The 20,832-nt window shown below is 45.4% G+C and overlaps 1 long non-coding RNA gene across 1 annotated transcript; it reads right to left on the bottom strand.

Moving 5' to 3' along the window:
* Nucleotides 1-7,231: 7,231 nt before the first annotated feature.
* On the bottom strand, nt 7,232-20,554 carry LOC113958855. Its single transcript, XR_003531644.1, has 3 exons — nt 20,316-20,554; nt 12,995-13,000; nt 7,232-7,242 (listed from the first exon to the last, which is right to left on the bottom strand). It is a non-coding gene; the product is annotated as an uncharacterized LOC113958855 (long non-coding RNA).
* Between the last annotated feature and the right edge of the window lie 278 nt (nt 20,555-20,832).

The following is a 20,832-nucleotide window of genomic DNA, read 5'->3' as shown; positions in this document are numbered from 1 at the left end:
GGCTCCGACGGCCCGCGCTGGGCGCTCGCCCTGACTTCCAGGGGAGCCGCGGCCCGCATTCAGGCACTCACCAGCCCCGCCAATCCCACGCAACAACAACAGCAGCAGCAGCAGCCAGCGTCGCCACGCCGGAGGCAGCTCCCCTTGACCGCCTCGCTGCGGGGAAAGGAATAGGGTGAGCCCCCCGCGCCTGCGGTCCCGGCGCCCCAGGCCCACCACCGCCAGGCCACGCCTAACGGGATCTGCCCCCTCCCGCCACCCAAGAGCCGTGGGAACCCTAGACGCGAAAATGACGCACGCACGCGCGCGCGCGCACACAAAAACACACACACCCCGCTCGTCTTACTCCCAAAATGGCGCCGCTCCGAGACACAATCCTCTGCATGCCCAAGCCTCGCAAGATTGGCCGCACGACCCCGCGAGCGTCCGGGGTGGAGCTTCCCGGCCGCCACCAAGGGTGTTACCCCGCCCTGCTCGCGGGAGTCCCCCTGCCGTGACGTCACGGGAACAATCCCGAACATTCCGCGCGGGGCGGCGGGGAAATCCCCGGCGCCGCCGCCGTAATTAACTGTGCGGTGTCACAGCTCTACTGTGTCACTCTTATTGACACCAGCAGCTGCTCGGGAGACTGGCCTGAGGAGAAGACGGGCACTCGGGAAGCAACGACAGCCCTAACCGGCATTTCGCACCGCTGCGGCCTGGACTGTGTACTGTAATGCCGAAACCGAGATTCGGGTCATACAGACCAGCCTGGGTGGGCACCGCGAGGCCCTAGCTGACCGCTGGAAGGTCCATGCGCGGCATACGGCCAGGTGCCGGCCCCACTGCAGGCCTGCGACTGCGGGCGTGGAACGGCCGATTAGTGCAACCCTCATCCCGCCTGCCTCGAGAGCAACCTGTTTGGTAGCAGGGAGAACACTGCTGCCCCCATGAGTGAGGCGTGTGGGACGTGGGGGTACAGTGTGCCTGCAGCTGCAGGCAGAGAGAGCAGAGACTGAAGGTCTTTGTACCTCATTGACACTGAGCAGATCTTGCAAATGCAACAGAATTAAATCAAATTAATCAAATTAAACAGAATTTAATCAAATTAAATCAACAGGGCCTGAAGCAAGTAAAAGAGTCTATAACCACCATTTAAACAAGAAAAAAAAATAGTATCTTCATTGAATTGCTAGAAATAGCTTCAATTTACAAACTTAAGAGTAGAAATATGTTTAATGTATGTATAGTCATTTAACATGCCACCACCTACTGCCACCACCTGTGTCTCTTAGAATGCTTTCATCAACGCTGTCTCCGTACAATCCTAAACATCCACTGGTCAGATTAGGTGACTAATACATCTGTTTTAGAACAAGCAGCAGTCACAAGTATTGAGGCCATGTTGCTGAGAACACAGCTGCGCTGGGCAGGGCACGTCTCAAGGATGAAGGACCACTGCCTCCCTAAGATCTTGCTTTATGGTGAACTTGCCACTGGCTGCCGCATGAGAGGAGCCCCGAAGAGGAGATACAAGGACTCTCTGAAACAACATCTCAGCCTTGGTCATATTGATCACCATAACTGGTCTACTCTAGCCTCCAACCGGGAGGTCTGGAGATACACTATCTATAACACTGCGGATGCCTTTGAGAAAGCACGCAGGATCACCCTTGAGGAGAAAAGGCAACGCAGAAAGAATCGTGCCTTGCAGAATTTACCACCTAAGGAGTCTTTCTACTGTGCCTTTTGCAATCGGACATGCCTGTCTCGTATTGGCCTTTTTAGCCACCAGCATGCTTGTGACAAACGTGGGTAGAGACCTTTCCTGAATCTTCGTTCGCGAAGCCCAGTCACGATGTATAGTCATTTAACATGCGCTTTAAAAAAAAAAATCATAGGTATTTTCAGCTTGGTAACTAAATGTCTGAATTAAGATTTTGCAATTTCGAAATATTTTTTCAATTTTTAAATTTTGAGATCCATCTGTCAGAGAAGGGAAAGAACATCTCCTGTCATAGGCTTGCCAAGCTGGTAAAGAGGACTTTACACTAAAGTTGCTGGGCAAAGGGGACCACAATCCATCTCACTCCTACCACTTTGATACCAGTGCCAGCAAGAGATGCCCAGAGCCTGCAGAGGGATCACAGGTCAGCAGGAGAGCGGCTGAAGGGCAGCACCAAGGAATTCCAGCAACTCCAGACATTAATTCAGCTTCATTGTGGGCCAAACTTAAATGCCTCTATGCAAACACATGCAGCAAGAGGAGTTAGAGATGTGCAAACGTCTGCAGGGCTATAACCTTATTGGCATTGCAGAGACATGGCAGGAGAACTCTATGAGTGGAGCATTGGAATGGAAGGATACAGGTTCTTTAGGGAGGACAGGCAGGGGAGACGAGGAGGCAGTGTTGCCCTCTATGTCAATGACCAGCTGGAGTGCATGGAGCTCTGTCCGGGGATGGATGAGGAGCTGTCCGAGAGTTTATGGGTCAGGATTAAAGGGAGGGCAGGGACAGGTGACGTTACAGTGGGGGTCTGCTACAGGCCACCTGACCAGGAAGACAGATCTACAGACAGATAGGAGCAACCTCATGTTCACAAACCCTGGTCCTCAAGGGGGACTTCAAACACCCCGATGTCTGTTGGAGGGACAAAACAGCAGGGCATAAGCAACCCAGGAAGTTCCTGGAATGCACTGATGACAACTTCCTTTTCCAAGTGACAGAGGAGTGTCGTGGTTTAGGAATGGTACTCCCCAGTTCAGTACCCCCACTGAGACTCTCCCAAACCAGAGACCACTCACTCACTCACTCCCCCCTTCCCCCCCCACTTCCTGCTCTGGCAGGATGGAGTTGAGAATTGGAGGAACAAAAGGTGAAAATGTGGGTTGAGATAAGAATAATTTACTGGAAACAGCAATGAGATAAGAAAACTAACAGTAACAGTAATAATGTTAATAACAAAAGGTATAAAACAAAGAAACTATTTACACAGAAAACCACTACAAATACTCTTTCCCAACCACATTTTTCTCCCCACTGGGAAAGAACACCCTTCCTCTTGGAAGCAAGAGTGAGTCCCCTTCCCCCACCCCGGCCAATGACGTGAGGTGGTATAGAATAACATCCAGGTCCTAGTCACTCGCCCTCCCAGCTACTGCAAAAAATTAACCCTGTCCTGGCCAGAACCAGGACATTATCCACCCCTTATTCTATACCATCTACATCATGCCCAGATCCTACACCTTTCCACTATATACATGCATATATAAATATATATATATTTACACAAGCACATGTATCATTTCCATAGTCAGTGACCGTCCCTTCAAGATGTCTTTTGAGTTCATTTAGTCCATGACTGTGGGTTCTATCCATCCTAAATGTCTTCCAGGGCAGGAGAGCTGGCGTGCTGTCAGTTGGTTGCAAACTGCATCAGGAACTCATGTCTGGTGTATCTGGAGCAGTCCATCCTCATTGTCCATGGTAGTTATGACATACAGTGGCACTGTCATTCAGCAGCCAATATCATACAATTTAACATTACAGACCGTTCTCACAGAAAAATCAAATCCCCTTGAAGTACACATTGTGTTTCCCAGTTCCTCTGCAGTACCCACCAAGCGCACTCAGGTCCTTGAGCATAAACAATCCCACGGATGGGTTTGCCCTTACTTGAGACAGGACTAATCCAAACTGTCTTCCCTAACACATTCCTCCTATGCACCACGGGGACTTTATCCCCTTCTATGGTACATGGAGGTCCTGATTGGGCAGGGCTAGCTCAATTGGTGGAGCCTCTAGTGTTAACTAACCAGGTGGCCTTTGCTAAATGTAGCTCCCAATGTTTGAAGGTCCCACCACCCATTGCATCAGTGGCATGATGTGTGAAGGGGACTTTCCCTTTGAACATCCAGACCAGTAGTGGCAGACGGGGTGCCAGGCCAAGCTGTGCTTTGGTACCAATCACTCTGAAAGCGGCTTGAACCCCTTCATAAGCTGCGAGTATGCCTTTTTCAGTTGGGGTGTAACAGGCCTCGGATCCTATGTATCCCGAACTCCAGAACCTCAAGGGTCATCCTCAAGAGAGGATTTACAATCTGACTGCAATCTGGACTATGCAACCTCCAAAAACCCACAGTGCCTAGGAAAGCCTATGTTTCCTTCTTGCTGGTTGGTGGGGACATAGCTGCTATTTTCTTGACCATGTCCATTGGAATTCGACAATGTCCATTGATGCCTTAAGAACCCTTTAGTTTTTTTGACTTTGCTAATTTTTATAAGCTTTATATGTTATTATAGTAGAAGTAGATTTTAGAAGCAACTGTATTGTATTCCTCACCCTTTAGCACCCTTTAGTTTACACATTCCTCAACCCTCTTACCCCATTCCATGCACCCCATATCAATCCTACCCCTGAATTCAGTAGAAATGTTTAGTCTCTTGTCAAGGCAAGGCCTATGCTGTTTGGAGAACACTCATATCTTGGCCTGAACAACAGAACAGAGTCAAGAACTAGGTGACCGTGTACCCTTTGTGCTCTGAGGATGATGAGAATGATGAAGTAGGTGGTTCCAAAAAGTCCCCAGACCCAATTCTAAGGGGATGGGCCTGAGGTGGACCAGAGCAAAGGCTACGGGGTGGAAACACTTGGGATTGGACAGATATTATTATAAAATGTAACATCTCAGGCATAACTGGTGCGTCTTGTAACATCTATGCCTTGGCACAATTGAACCCTTTCCTTATCTCACCCTCAATTAACTGCTCCTGAGTTTTTCTTAGTACCAGCTGAGCTGGCATCACCATCTTGCCATTTTACCCCTAAAACTTGAATTCCCTGTGCAGGTCCATGGACCTTACTTCGCTTTATGGCGAAACCAGCCTTTAGGAGAATCTGGATTATCTTCTCCCCTTTCTCAAAAGCTTCCTCTGCTGTGTTGCCTCACATGATCCTGTCATCAGTGTACTGCAAATGTTCTGAAGCCTCACCCTTTTCCAGTGCAGCTTGGATCAGTCCATGGCAAATAGTGGGGCTGTTTCCACCCCTGAGGCAGTCGATTCCAGGTGTATTGGATGCCTCTCCAGGTGAAAGCAAACTGTGGCCTGTACTCTTCTGCCAAAGGAATGGAGAAAAATGCATTAGCAATGTCAATGGTGGCACCACTTTGCTACCTTGGACTCCAGTTTGTACTGAAGTTCCAGCATGTCCGACACAGCAGCACTCAGGGGTGGTGTGACTTCGTTCAGGCCACATGTAGGAGTAGGTACCCTATCAGAAGAATTTGTAACAAGGAGTTAGGACTTGTTTTCGCTTAGGAAGTCTTTCCTGTCTAAGAGTACTTTTCTCAAAAATAGTTGGATGTTTTTCTTTCCCTTCTTCTTTTGCATTCCATAGAAAAGCTGCAGTCTCTCTCTGGTCTGAGGAGAGATAAACCCTCACAGTGTTACAGGCTGTGCCAGCGGTGAACCTGGCAGGGGAGGCCAGAGAAGATAAGAAGCCTGGAAGAGATCAGATGTGACTTTCTCAGACCCAGCACTTTCACAGCTGGTGCAGATTTTCCTTTGTAAGTTTTTAGTGTTCTAGCCTTCGAAATAAAGCTTTTTGGATTCTTTCCACTGCCTTGGCATTTTTGGGCGATACCTGCATGTATCTTACCTTACACCATGATAGTCTACTGTCAGTCTCCACTCTTCATTGGACTTATGCACTAGCCATACTGGACTATTAAAGCGTGAGTGAGTCTTGCTGACCACTTCCTGGCTCCCCAGTTCATGAATCATCTCACAGATGGAGGTCACAGAGTCACGGTTGGTGTGGTATTGTTGACAGTGCACTGTTGTGGTAGCAATTGGTACCTGTTATTCTTCGACCCTCAGCAGTCCCACAGCAGAAGGGTCCTCTGAGAGACCAGGCAAAGCATTCAGCTGTCTAATTTCCTCTGTCTCCACAGCAGATATCCCAAAAGCCCAACGATGCCCTTTTGGGTCCTTGAAATACCCTCTCCTGAGGTAATCTATGCCAAGAATGCATGGGGCCTCTGGGCCAGTCGCAATGGGGTGTTTTTGCCATTCATTCCCAGTCAAACTCCCTTCAGCTTCCAGTACAGCCAGCTTTTGGGATCCCCCTGTCACCTCAGAAATACAGAGATGGATTCTGCCCCCACATATCTTGATGGCATCATTGTGCGCCGATGTCAACTAAAGCCTTATACTCTTGTGAGTTTGATGTACCAGGCCATTGGATCCACACAGTCCAATAGATCTGATTGTCCCTTTCCTCCACCTGGCTGGAGGCAGGACACCTCTAGTCCTGGTCATAGTACTCGTTGCTCACTTCTTGTAAACATGACCTGGAGGTCCCTTCAAGAGGATTGGAAGTAACATCAGCCGTTCTATTCTGTCTGAAGATATGCCCACTGGAAACTGGAGTGGCATTTATCCTTGAAGAATTTCCTGCAGTGGTTGTTTTTCCCTGTCAACTCATGTACCCATGCTGCTAGGGCAGAGGTGGGTTTTCCATTCCCCCTCCTCATGTCCTCTCTGTCATCATCATCATGGCCAGTCTTCGTGAATGAAGATTTGGGAAAGGTCGTTACCTTTCGAGCCTGTGCAGTGGATTTTTTAGGTGAGACACAGTGTGTGCTGAACTGAGCCTACCCTTTAATCCTAAGGTTCATCTGCCAGGGCCAAGCGAGCTTGGACAGTGGCAGTGAGGTCCTCTCTGTGGTCACATGGGTTAAACCACAGTTTACCTCATGCTGTGTCCCCTCACTCTCGAGCAGGGAGGCACTTGCTCCTAATAGCAGAGACTCTGGTCCATACTCGCGGGGCATGGGACACTTCTTTAAGTTGCTGGTACTCCTCTTTAAATTGCTGGAGATCCTTGGACAGACAAAACACAGGCCCATAGCAAGGAGAGATACTTTCTTCATATAGCTGGAGTTTGGTAACCAAATTATCCATGCTTTGTTCTCCTTCCATGACATCACTGCCAATAAGTTGGTGTACAGTGATGGCATGCTCCATAGGAACTTCCGCCACATGGTTTGTGTACACTGGATTTCATCTGGATTTATAGGGGATTGCTCATTATTTGAATCCTTATGGAGTACCTCCAGCACAGCTCATTCTCGCAGGTACTGGATACCTTGCTCCATGGTGTTCCACTTGGTGCACTAATAGATCATCCTTGAGAGAATACCTTTCCCTCACACTTGACAGGAGCCGCCTCCAGAGACTGAGAGTTTCTGTCCTCTTCCCTTGTCAATGCCCACATCCTGGGACAGGGATCCCAGTTGCTTGGCTTCCCTACCATCTAGTTTCACATTGTGGGATACGATATCCCAGCATCAGAGCAGCCAGGTCACCAGGGCCTCACCCAACTGACGACTGAAATCTTTTTACATATCTTGCAGCTCACCCAGGGATAGGGATTGGGTGATTATCTCTGACCCTGCCTCTTCCTCCTGTTCTGAGGGTCCTGCTTCCTCTTCATCCCTCACTAAGCAAACTGATTTGGCCTTGGATTTCTTCTTCTGTATAGGGGCGATTGCTACTGGCACAGGTTGTTCCTCTGGTTCAGCTGCAGTTTGAGTGGCCACAGTGCCTGTTGGTTTGCTTTCCTCCTCCTCCCCCTGAGGGTGCTTGTATCGGGGCGAAGTTGGGATGTTATTTTTTGGTCTGTGTTTGGCCCTAGCCACCTGCAAAAGTTTATGTTTTCTCCTGCCAAGTCTGCTGATAAAGCAGTGAACTTGGCCTTGGAGAGAGAACTTCTGTGTAAACTGTTTTAATTGGTCTGTTGTGATTGGTCCATTGCCCTTCAAGGGCGGTTGGAGGACAAAGTGAAGATGAAGGTGCTGAAGGCCATCCCCCAGACTCAATTGGAAAGACCCCCTCCAATTCACTGCGCCTGCGTCAGGGGATTTCCAAGGTGCTCACGCATGCGCAGGAGGGGTGCACTTACATAACAGAAGGGGTGGGATTGAGATCCCCTGACGGGGCGGTACTGGCCATGCCTCCCCGGGGCAGGTGCTCTCAATAAACTTTAAAAAGGCAAACTGGTGTCTCGGAGGGAGTGGTCGGCTCTTCACGATGGATCAAGATGCTTTTAGCGGGGACGCCTGCTGCACGTGGGAGCCTGCCACCCCTCCGGAACACGCAGCTGCCGTAGAGAGACTTCATTACTGGTTAGGATGGGTAAGATTATCTTATAGGTGACACCTGGGTGAGTATGGGGTGTCGAGCCTCCTTCCTAGGGTCTTTTGTGCACTTTGTCCTCCGGCCTAATTCTTTTCCCTCGGGCGCCCGTTTTTTCCCCTTTTTCTCTGTTGACCACCTTTTCCCTAATAAATAGCTATTTTTTACCAACTAGCAACAGTGTTTGGTTTATTCACGTACCAGAATCCCTTGAACCTGTTTTTTCCTTCTGGTTTTTCCACCCTTCCCTGTTACAGTGCTGTTTAGTGACAAGCAGTGTCCAATAAATAGTAGCCAGGGCCCAGCACATTGCATAAGTTCACGCCTCTCTGGAACAGCCACAGCATTTTTCCTTCACATATTTTATTACTTTAACAGGATCCTGTATCTGTTCAGGGGTGAATTTCCAAACCATTGCAACAGAATAGTCCTCCAAATACTAGCTCATGTCCTCCCACATTCCATGCCACTCATGACTATCCATCCTTGGGGCAGATCTCTGAATTATCTCCCTAGAAATCTCTTTCTTGACTCTAAACATGGTGTGGACCACACTGAGGAGACCTGGCAGACTTAGCAACAAGAACATGCTTTCCTTAACATCCAGGGAAAATTTTAAATCCTCAAAAGCTGTTGTAACAGGCCTGAAGGAGGAAAAGAGTGTGAAATGCTGGGGAAAATCATCCTCCCCTGTTCCCCCCACAGACTGGGTATGGTTATTAATGGAATCCCAGAGGTAGTGCCCTAGACAAGGGCAGGACAGCAACACTGAATACGCATCCCAAATGACCATCATTGCCTTTGATGTTATCATGTCATAAACTGATATCCCACAGTACAGCAGCAAAGTCATCCTGATCCCTCTCTCTGCTCTGAAAAATATCATCACAAGGAGCACAGTTCATATACGGAAACGTATACCTGTTAAGGTACCACACCCACAGAACAGACCAAGCAACATTGTGATCAGTGGCTCCATACCTAATACAACAAATGCTTAGATCAAATTTGTTTCCAACCCACTCTGGGCAGATCTGTTGTTTTATCAACACTTTGTGCCTCACATTGAGCATCAATTAAGGCTGTGGTGGTTTAGGAGTGGTACTCCCCTATTTAGTGCCCCCATCAAGATTCTCCCAAACCAGACAGCTCTTTTGCTCCCCCCCTTTTTGCCTCCCCCTCCCTGCTGCACCAGATTGGAGAGGAGAATTGGAGGAACAAAAGGCAAAGATCATGGATTGAGATAACAATTTACTGAAGACAGCAATGAGATAAGAAAAACGAACAGTAACAGCAACAATATTAATAACAAAAGGTATAAAACAAAGAAACTATTTACACAGAATACCATGACAAATGACCGGCTCTTCCTGACTTTGTTTTTCTCCTGACCAGAAAAGGACACCATTGTGGGGGACTTCAGCGGGACCGAGCCCCTGAGATGGAATGAGAGAGAGTGGCTGAGAATGGAGGCCCTGGTCCTGACAATGTACTGATGCATCCTGAGAGAGCAGAGGAGCAGCAGGAGAAGAGCTGTCCCGTGGGAACAGGGAACACTGTCTCATGAGAACGAGGACTTGTTTTGTACAGTGACTGAGAAAAATATAAACATCAAAGGAAAACAGGGACAGGTGCACAGAAATGTTGTGAGAAAGTAGGACTGAGAAAGTCCAGAGAAAGTCCATCTAAAATCTACCTATTAGTTGTGAGAATTGTAGTTTGTGTATGTAAACTGACCTATCTGCATCTTATACATGTACCAAAAGAGCTGTATTTAAGAGGCTGTAAAGTGCAACTCGTGGCTGCTGCTACTTCCTTTTTTCTTTTCCAATAAACTTTCTTGCTGAATATTACATGTCGTAGTCCGTCCCAACAACGACATTTGGTGACCCTGACGTGATGCTGCGTCTTCGTAACTTTTGGAAGGCAGAGAAGCCGATAAGGGCGGCAGGGATGTTTTACCGTGGGGACGGAGCTTGGTGTAGCATGAGAGCAGTGGAGAAGCTGCCAGGCCAGCCAGACAAGACACCTGGACAGGTGAACCACTGAGAACAAGTCTATCCTGCTTAAAAAAGAGAAAAATTAGATGTGATATATAAATAATCATGATTCGTGAAACAAATGGGTGATTACATCAAAATAAAACAAACTGATTGTAAAACTTAATTACACCCCCATAAAGAAATAAAACAGACCCTCACAAGGTCAAGAGACCTAAAACCTCCTTACTATCCTAAGAATGAAATATAGTAGAACTTTAAATCTTTAGGCACCTGTTCGTCCAAGAATACATGAATTATGACTGGTTGTAGAGATAACCCTTTTAGCTTTAGCTGTAAGAAAACCCATATATTAAATACTTAGAAAAACCCTGTAGAATGTATATATATATGATATAATTAATATGCATGAAGTAGCTAAGATAAATACTAAATGTACCCTTGTGGTGGTTTGGGCTAGGCCTTCCTTGGTGACCAGTTTGTAACCAAGGAAGAGTCCAGATTTACCCAGTATTCCCTACGATTTTTACGTAAACCAGATTATAAGAAGAAAAGAGGAGAGGCCTTTGCCCTCTTTCCTTCCGGCAGCTTGGAGGTGCAGGTTCCCTGCTGTTGAGTCTGCCGTGTTGGGGAGCGAGGCCTGGTAAGGCCTTGTCGACCTTGGGAGGCGGAGGTTGCTGGCGATCGTCCCGGAGCGACTCTCGGTTGTCCCAAGGAGAGTGGTGGGATATTTTCTTTGCTAACCCTTTAGTTACTAGATCTCGAGCTACTAATTGGGATATATATATATATATATATATTATTTTGGTTTTGTTCCCTTTCCCTTCCCCCTTCCCCTTCCCTTGTGAAATTGTATATATTTTAAATTGTATATATATTTCAATTGTAACATAAGTGTAAATATATTTATATATATCACTTTAGCTGTCTCTCTCGTTTCGGGTTTTCTTAGTTAGTTGTTTTTCTCCCTCTTCTCCCTGAGGTTTGGGGGGGGAGGGGACTTCTGGTGGTAAGGTTTGGAGACTTGGCAGGGAGTCAGCTTCAAACCATATCACCTTATTTGGTGTTTCTGCCCGGTTTATCTCCGGTTATCTTTATTTGTTTTGGTTTTGCCACGGTTGTTTTGGAACAAGTCTGGGAAGGGAGCCAAATTGGTGCAAACACTGCCCATTGTTTGGGAACACTACCGGAAGAGTTGCCAAGAACCTATTGTTTATATAAATATACCTTTGTTTGGGAACAAAGAGAGAAAAATATATAAACATGGCCTTTTTATTCATTTTCTTGGTTATTTTGGCCATTTTTATATATGCTGCTGGGTATCCGGTGAGAACTAACCCAAAAGGTATCTACCAATATTTGCCTTTCCTTAATTATGACATCAAAGGCCTAGTGGCTGAGGTCCCTGGAATCAAAATTGGCCCCAATCCTTACATAAATTGTTTGGCAACAGTTATACTATTCCTAAAAACCATGGAAGTGGTGTTTAATATTGGAAAGGTGGTGCGGTACTGCTTTTCTTGTTGCAGGAAATGCCAAAACTCAAAGGGATTTGCTGGAACTTTGGGAAGGGCCTTGAGAAAACCAGTCCCTGGATGGCAAGGAATCTGGGTCAACTTTGGTAAATTGGTAGGGCGTGTGACACCTCCCATTAGTTGGGATTTCACACCAGAGCAGGTGTTTGATCCTGATGAGGTGGCACGTCGTCTAACAGAAGGGTGTTTATCTTACAAGGACCCAAATATGCAGTTTTTTGCTTTGTATTGGGGCCTGGCGAGTGCCTATCGAGCTGCTGTGGACTATGCTCGGAAGACTAAGGCTGAGACGGAAACTCAAACCCTGCCACCTGAGACCAATGCCACCTCTACTACACGCACTGAAAGCGGAACCCAGACTACACCACCTGAGATACCTCTCGCCCCTGTAGTGAAAAGGAAGTCATGGGTACCAGTGCCCAAAACTTTAAACCTACGACTAGATGGAGAGCAAAACAAGTCAGAAGATAACGGAGAGGGGACTGATACTGATGCCAGTGCCAAAACTCCACCTCCACGAGCAGCACCACCCCCAAAAATGGAAACTACAGAGTTGCGGTCAATGACCCCATCAGAACTCCAGGACTTACAAAAAGATTACACTCGTCGGCCTGGTGAGCGAATTCTATCGTGGTTGCTCCGATGCTGAGACCGTGGGGCTAGAGGTCACATATTGTCAACTGCTGAAGTAGAACAATTAGCATCCATCTCCGGAGACCGTGAACTTGATCGCTTAATTGCAGAGGAGAAACCCGATCTCAGTCTTTGGGTGCGACTTGTCTTAAGTGTGAGACAAAGGTTTCCATTTAAAGACTATTTACCATGCCCCATGAGGAGGTGGACCAAGATAGAAGACGCCATCCAGTACCTAAGAGAATTGGCATTGCTGGAACTTATGTATGATGACCCTCAATACGATCCCGTCACTGATGACCCAGAGGTTATCGCTTGCACAATGCCCATGTGGAAGAAGATAATCCAGGGTGCTCCTGCATCTTATGTCCATATCTTGGCAGGAGTAATGCTTCCAAACATGCCAGAAACGCCTGTGAGCATGCTGTGTACGGTTCTGCGACATCTAAAAGAAACAGTAGAATCTAGGAATGAGTTTTCTAGAGACTATTCTGATTCTGGTTACAGACGAAGACCTGAGAGAGATGAGCCTTACGGGCGCTCTGATTATGATGATGACTACAGAGACCACAGGGACAGACGCTACAGAGACAGATCAGCAGATCGGTCTCGACCACGATCTCGATCTTGGTCCCGGTCCCGCTCACGATCTCCTTCCGTCACACGCAGAAGGAGCGAAAACCCTAAGCGTAGATCTAAGCGCAGTGAACTGTGGTCCTATCTGCGCCCATGGAGAAAACATGAGGAAGTGGGATGGTGAACCTACTTCCAGACTTGAGGCCAGAGTGAGAGAACTAAAACGCAAGGAAACCGATAAGAAAGTTGTCTATGTTGTAGATGCAGATTTCTTTGAAAGAGAACTGAGATTCCCCAGATGCAGGGGGTCTGAAGTCCGTTTCCAGGATGACAAGAAAGCCTCTGAAAAGCCGAAGCAAAGATCTGATGGTGAATGCTCCGACCAGAACCAATAGAGGGACCCTGCCTTCTGCCAGGAGAAGGAGAGGGATGAGAAAGATAACAGAGTTTACTGGACTGTGTGGGTTCGATGGCCTGGCACATCGGATCCTCAGAGATACCAAGCTTTAATAGATACTGGCACACAGTGTACGTTAATGCCCTCAGGACATATGAGCACAGAGACTGTTTCAATTTCTGGAGTGACAGGAGGGTCTCAACAGCTGTCAGTGGTAGAAGCTGAAATAAGCCTGACAGGAGACCAATGGGAAAAACATTCCATTGTGACAGGGCCAGAAGCCCCTTGCATTCTTGGCATGGATTACCTCAGGAGAGGATACTTCAAAGACCCGAAGAGATACCGATGGGCTTTTGGTATAGCCGCAGTGACTGAAGAAGAATCCAAACAGTTATCTGCCCTGCCCGACCTCTCAGAAGATCCTTCTGTTGTAAGATTACTGCAAGTTGAGGACCAGTGAGTGCCAACAGCCACTAAGACAGTGCATAGGCGACAGTACCGGACGAATCGAGACGCTGTGATCCCCATCCATAAGATGATCCGCAAGTTGGAAAGCCAAGGGGTGGTTAGTAGAACACACTCACCCTTCAATAGCCCCATTTGGCCTGTACGTAAGTCAGATGGCAAATGGAGACTGACAGTGGACTATCGTGGCTTGAATGAAGTCACGCCACCATTGAGTGCTGCTGTACCAGACATGTTGGAGCTCCAATACGAGCTGGAGTCCAAGACAGCGAAGTGGTATGCTACCATCGACATCGCCAATGCATTTTTCTCCATTCCCCTAGCAGCAGAGTGCAGGTCGCAGTTTGCTTTCACATGGAGAGGTGTGCAGTACACGTGGAACCGACTGCCCCAGGGGTGGAAACACAGTCCAACAATCTGCCATGGACTAATTCAGGCCACACTGGAGAAGGGCAAGGCCCCAGTACATTGTTGACATTATTGTATGGGGGGACACAGCAGAAGAAGTTTTCAAGAAAGGAGAGGAAATCATCCAGATTCTCCTTGATGCCAGTTTCGCCATTAAGAAGAATAAGGTCAAGGGACCTGCCAGAGAGATCCAATTTCTAGGGGTGAAATGGCAAGATGGACGACGTCAGATACCAACAGATGTCATCAATAAGATTGTAGCCATGACTCCACCGACCAACAAGAAGGAGACGCAAGCTTTCCTGGGGGCCATAAGTTTCTGGAGAATGCACATCCCTAGGTATAGCCAGATTGTGAGCCCTAGAAACTCGAGACTTTATCACAATTGGTGACCCTGACGTGATGTTCTCCGAGCCCTGCTGGGTTAATTAGTACTCGAAACAGGGGGGCCCCCGCTGAATTCAGTGGCCTGTTTTGGGTCTAATTTTCCACAGGACTGGAGTAACACGTTATATGGTTATATGGTAAAAGCAAGGATTGCTCCCAGATTGCTGCAACAAAAAGGGCCCATAGTTCTTGTGCACGAAGACCCAGGGAAGAACAACGGACTGTGAGTATTCCCTGGTTGGGCGGGTAAGAGGTCAGAGTGGATGAGTGGATGAGACGCAGCTTTGCTGCGAAGCGATTGCGGTAGCCCTTCTAACTGCATTTCTGTCTCCGTGCGAACGGAACAGCCAGTGACCGGGCGAAGCGAGAGAATTGGTGATTGGACCTCTGGGGTCGGTGGAAAAGTCTTAAGGAGAGACCTTTGTGTCAGTGGGGAGAGTTTAGAAGGGATCCCAGAGAGTCGGTGGAGAGATTCTAGAAGGGACCTCGGAAAACTATGGGGCAAGGATTCAGTAAGAATGGTAGCCTCAAGGGAAAAGGGAGCAAGCAGGCATTGCCCAAGCAGGCATTGCTGGATATTACCCCTACCAGTCCTTTGGGGGTAATGATATCAAATTGGGAAGATATTGAGAATATTAGTAAGTTAACCCAAGAAAGACTAAAGAAAAATTTACAGCAATATTTAGGCATTAGTCCTGATACACCAGCTGGCCTAATATTGTTGAAAGTCCACTTTATAAATTATGCCTGTAGTGATATTAAAAGAGAACTAAAGAAATTAGATGGATGGGAGAAAGGGGAGCTCAAAGACTTACTGAGAGAAGCCCAAAAAGTATATATAAGCAGACCCCAACAAATTGTTTCAAGAGTCCAGGCAAGAAAATGTTTTTATTGTAAAAGAAAAGGTCATCTAAGAAGAAATTGTCTGAAAAGACAGAGAGACTTGAAACTATTTGAATAAAATAAAGTATAGATTAAAAGTGTCAAGAGCTCTATTTTCCAAGAATTACACACTGTAACCAGCTCTTGACAAAACTGAATTGAAACCTCAAGGTGAAAAATATAAATTCATAGTAAAGACTGAATCTAATCGAAAAGATATAACCAAAGTTCCCCAAAATTATAAAGCCAGTAAAACTACAATCAAAATGATTAGAACAAAGAAAAAATTCACAATACCTCTCGAAAAACAAGTTTAAATTTAGCAGTTTATTTCAAGTACTGGAGAGAACGACTAGACCTTCCCTTTTGCACTACCAACCCACGCAAAACACACTGGGATCAGCCCAGCAACCTGTTCGAGCAGTGCCCCAAACCCTATGATAAACAGATCTCTGTAGGGAGAGAGTTCACACTGCCAGTGCCCCCCGCGCTCACCAACGCCAGACCCCTCCTCAGCCCGGCTGCCGGCAGCCTGCCCGTGCTGAGTCATCTACCTTGCCCTGGCACACGAACTGGGGGCACTGTGTGCCATCGCAGAGTCGGCGTCCCCTCCCGACACACACCCGGGAGACACTGCAGAGTGAACTGTCAGCTTCGGTTCTTGGCTGCTGCTTCTCTGTCTTCCCCGAGCGGGAGGAGGGGGGAAGGGGGGAAACTGAAGAGGTGTCCTGCAGGAGCAGGACGAGAGAGTCTATAACTTTAATTTTGGTGACTTGAGAAGAGGAAAGTTATTTCTGTAATATATTTTGTCCTTTAGAACAACAAACACCAGGTCCTAAAAGTATGTATATGTATGCAGTTGAATGTCTTCACCCATATTTGCAGCTAAATTTAGAGAAAGTTTTGAACAGTGATAAAGAGAAAGGAGGAGGAAGAGAGAAAGTGATTGATTTATGCTGTGTTGGAAGCCCTGCTGTAGTAGGTCTGTGGTTGTGTTTGTCAATGTAGTAAGAGAAAGCATGTGAGTTTTTTACTGTTAAAAATTTGATTTTAGAGGAGCTGGTATGTGTTCGCAAGTGATAAAATAGATTCTTTTGCTTACCTGTGTCTCAAGTTTAGCACTTTTAGAGATCTTCACCCATTAAACAAAATAACATGAGAAAGGGGGGGCTGTAGTGAAATAAGAAGGGGAAATAAGAAGGGGAACCACTGTTTTACTCTTGATATGGGTTGGACATTAACTGTTTATGAAGAAGTTCATTTCAGCAGACAGACCTGGGAACCAAGCAAAGACACCAAAACTCAGACTGGAGGTGGTATGGATGAAAAAGATTTTTGTGCGAAAATGAACAAATACCAATCTCCAAAAAGTGATGCATATACAAAATTGAAGTGCAATTTTGAATAATACTGTCAGAACACTAGATAATACCATGACTATTATATTTGTCTTTTGTTATCTTCTGATTTGTAAATATTCTGTCCTGGCAGTTTAACAACCTTTTATACTTCCTGATTACTACAGCTATCCTGGGGAAAGGGAGCAGGGAGAGAATTTATTAACCCCTTTGTACCCGGGGGTGGGGGAAAGGGGGGCTAGACCGAATCCTGAGGGGCTGTGCTGAATCCTAAAAGGCTGTAAATAGCCCCAAGATCCCCAATACAAAAAGGCTAAAAGAACAAAAATCAGGAAGCATAATTCTAATCAATACAAGAGCTGTATTTTAAGTATTAATCAAACTTTAGTACCCACTGTTGTAAGTTTTGTGTCGATAAGGCGAACCATGGGTCAAACAGAAAAAGCTCATTTCTTGAAACCTTTAAAATACAAATTAGGAAAGCAATTTGAAATCCATAGATTCTTATACATGCCAAACTCACCAGTTTGTTTACTGGGAAGAGACTTACTAGAGCCATTGAGAGCTGAAATTAAATTTGAACAGAACAAAATAAAATTCAAAGTAAAAAGGAGCAATTGATTGAGATTTTAAATCTTGCCCTAATAGAGACTCAAAGTTCAAGCAGCATACACGAAGAAGTAACGGATCAAAGTATGAGCTTCGAAAACTTCAAGAAGAGCAAAACTAACATTGTCAATTGAAGTAAAAGTTAAATTAGGGGCACAGCCAATAAAGATTAAACAATATCCCCTAAAATAGAGAATCAGGAAAGGATTCAACACAATATAGAAAATGAGTTATATAAACATGAGTTATTAAAAATATATAAATCAAAATATAATACTCCCATCTTACCAGTAAAGGAAGTATAAAATAGTGCAAGATCTTAGAGCAATAAATGAGATGGCTGGGGGCTTGCACCCCATAGTGGCAGATCCACACTGCTGACTAAATTGACACCAGAGCTAAAATAGTTTGCTGTCCTGGATCTGGAGGATGCTTTCTTCTGCCTGCCCTGGAGCCCTGAAAGTTAATCACTGTTCGCTTTTGAATGAGAAAATCCTCGCACGACAAAGAAAATCCAAAATAATATGTATTGAATGAACTGTTAACATACTAAACTGTCTCAGATTGGTTGAGTACTAAGAGCTGTGCAGTAGGTCTCCTACCTCAATTGCAAAGTTGCTGCAGGACAACGAACCCTAAAAACAGCAAGAAAGAAGCTGTCTGCCGGACTCCTCAGCCACAGAAGGAAGAGCTCCAAACATTGCTCAGAGGGACCGAATAATGTCGTTTGTAGATCTACAGTTATGGACTTCTGGTGGAGCCCCTGTGTGAACTCATAAGAGTGAGTCCAACATACTCACTTGGAGTAAAGAAACTGATAAAGCTTTTCATAAACTAAAACAAAACTGATGAGGACTCCAGTCCTTGATTTAAATCATTGCCTTTCACCTCAGCGCTTTCTGAAATACCAAACCACACTGATTGATCAAAATAATCAATCCAGCTTTTTCTTCAAGAAACCACCAAAAATACAGTTGCACATGACTGCTTAGAGACAATAAGAGCAACGTACTCAAACCGACCAGACTTGAAAGAAGAACCCCTGAAAGATGCTAAAAACTTCTGGTTCACAGAAAAAATTTTGTCTAGAAAAGAGGACATAAAGCTAGATATGCAATAACCACGATAAATGAAGTAATAAAGGCAAGAGCCCTCCTTGTCAATACCTTAACTCGAAAAAACAGATTATAACACTTCAGTTGCCAGAAAAGTTGCTATTATGCATTGAAAGGCTCACCAAAAAAGAGTGTTACTGGCCTTGAAAGAAGAAATGCCATGAATGATCGGAGGCAAAAAGGGCAGTAAAAGCAGAAGAAAGCAAAATCCAGTATTTGATCCCTGACGGTAAAATTCAAATTCAGTAGTCAAAGACAGAGCCTAGATACTCTAAAGAAGACTGAAAGTTAATCCAGAATTTAAGAGGAAAAATAGAATAAAAACAAATGAGCCAAGACACCACAGGGTAAGTTAGTAATATCCTCTTCTATTTTATGAACACTTATCATAACAGAACACAAGAAAACACATTAGGAGCAGAAGCTCTGTACAAATATCTAAGTCAAAATATAGTAACACAAAATCTCTATACCACTGTGAGATAGGAGATGCATAACAAAATTCAACTAAGACAAATAGAAAAATAATTATCCAAGACAGAAATAGCAAATCGATTTTTAGAACTACCCAGGAAAAGGGAGGTATAGATATTTGCTTGTTCTCACTGACACTTTTTCAGGTTGACCTGAGGCATATCCTTGTCAAACTAATGTAGCCAGAAACATGATAAAAGTACTATTAAAAATTATATTGTACATTTATAAAAGCAATTTAAAAATGTTAAAGAGCTAATCCTCAAAACAAGCTTGTAACCTCGAGAGGCCAATTCATAATGTTGTACCTAGAGATTATATATGTAAGATCTTTTACAGGTGAACCCCTGGAGCCAAAGTGAAAAATCTATATCAAGTGATGCTAATTACACAAACTGCAATCAAAATTAAAAAAAAGGCAACTTCCTCAAATACATTACACCAAAGTCAAGAAAACGCCAAGATCTGTGTAGACAACATCACCAACAGAAAATTTAAAATAAAATTAAGACATAAACTGACGAATGGAAACTTAAAGACATTTTTGAAACTTTTGACTCTATTACTGTATACAATAACTAAGACAAAATATACAAAGTTAACATAAAAATCAAAAAGTCATGAATCAATAAGTTAATAATAAAAAAGGGGAGGGAATTGTGATATATAAATAATCGTGATTGGTGAAACAAATGGGTGATTACATCAAAATAAAACAAACTGATTGTAAAACTTAATTACACCCCCATAAAGAAATAAAACAGACCCTCACAAGGTCAAGAGGCCTAAAACCTCCTTACTATCCTAAGAATGAAATATAGTAGAACTTTAAATCTTTAGGCACCTGTTCGTCCAAGAATACATGAATTATGACTGGTTGTAGAGATAACCCTTTTAGCTTTAGCTGTAAGAAAACCCATATATTAAATACTTAGCAAAAACCTGTAGAATGTATATGTATATGATATAATTAATATGCATGAAGTAGCTAAGATAAATACTAAATGTACCCTGTAGTAAGGGTGTGCAGATTTGGGAAACTGGTCCCATTTCTGTCACCCAGCCGGCTGCTTGCTTTTACCATATAATAAACTATTATTCGAAACTTATAGAAACTCGAGACTTTGTTTATCACATTAGACGAACTGACTTTGCGACAGATGCTGCTTTCGTGTATGAGCCAGGGATGTGAAGCGAACGCTGTAACTGCCTTTACTATCTCTACTTGGAAAGAACTTAGTGATAAGCTCTTTATTGCTGCCTCTAAGGGAGAAAAAGTTGCTGCTTCCCTCTTTACAACTTGGCGATTGTTATCTGGAACAGTAAAAGACATTAAAGCAGAGTCTGAGGACATTAGAATGCTACTAGATACCATCATACGGAGAAATCGTGCAAAAAGGGAGTCGAGCGGAGTTGAAGGGAGCCGGAGCGGGACCAGAGATCACGGAGCGGGGCCGGGGACAACCGAGCGGCCCCGCCAAAATGAACACGGTGCTAGCGTCTCGGCAGTGCATATCCAGGACAATCGGAGACGGCGGCTGCGGCGTGAAAGTACTCCTGATGGACCGGGGATGAACTTTACGAACACTGTGACTGAGTTCCACCTTAAGAAACTTCTTGCTTTTTATCTGAACTGTGCCGCGGGACTGCGCTGCACGGTTTGTGGCTGTATTCACGGCGCTGGGTGCTTGCGCCGCCGTGCTGAGTGAACCCATGTCGGCGCCGGGTCTGTCCGCCTGTGGCGGGTGCCTATGGGGCGGCGCCGGGTGGCGGGGCAGTGGTGGTGGTCGCAGCGCCGTACGTGGCCCTGGCTC

The sequence above is a fragment of the Corapipo altera genome, unplaced genomic scaffold (genome assembly GCF_003945725.1).
Source record: "Corapipo altera isolate COAL_440 unplaced genomic scaffold, ASM394572v1 61057, whole genome shotgun sequence".
In the NCBI taxonomy this organism is placed as follows: Eukaryota; Metazoa; Chordata; class Aves; order Passeriformes; family Pipridae; genus Corapipo; species Corapipo altera.
The sequence above is the reverse complement of the archived record's forward strand: the minus strand, read 5'-3'. Positions and strand labels throughout refer to the sequence as shown.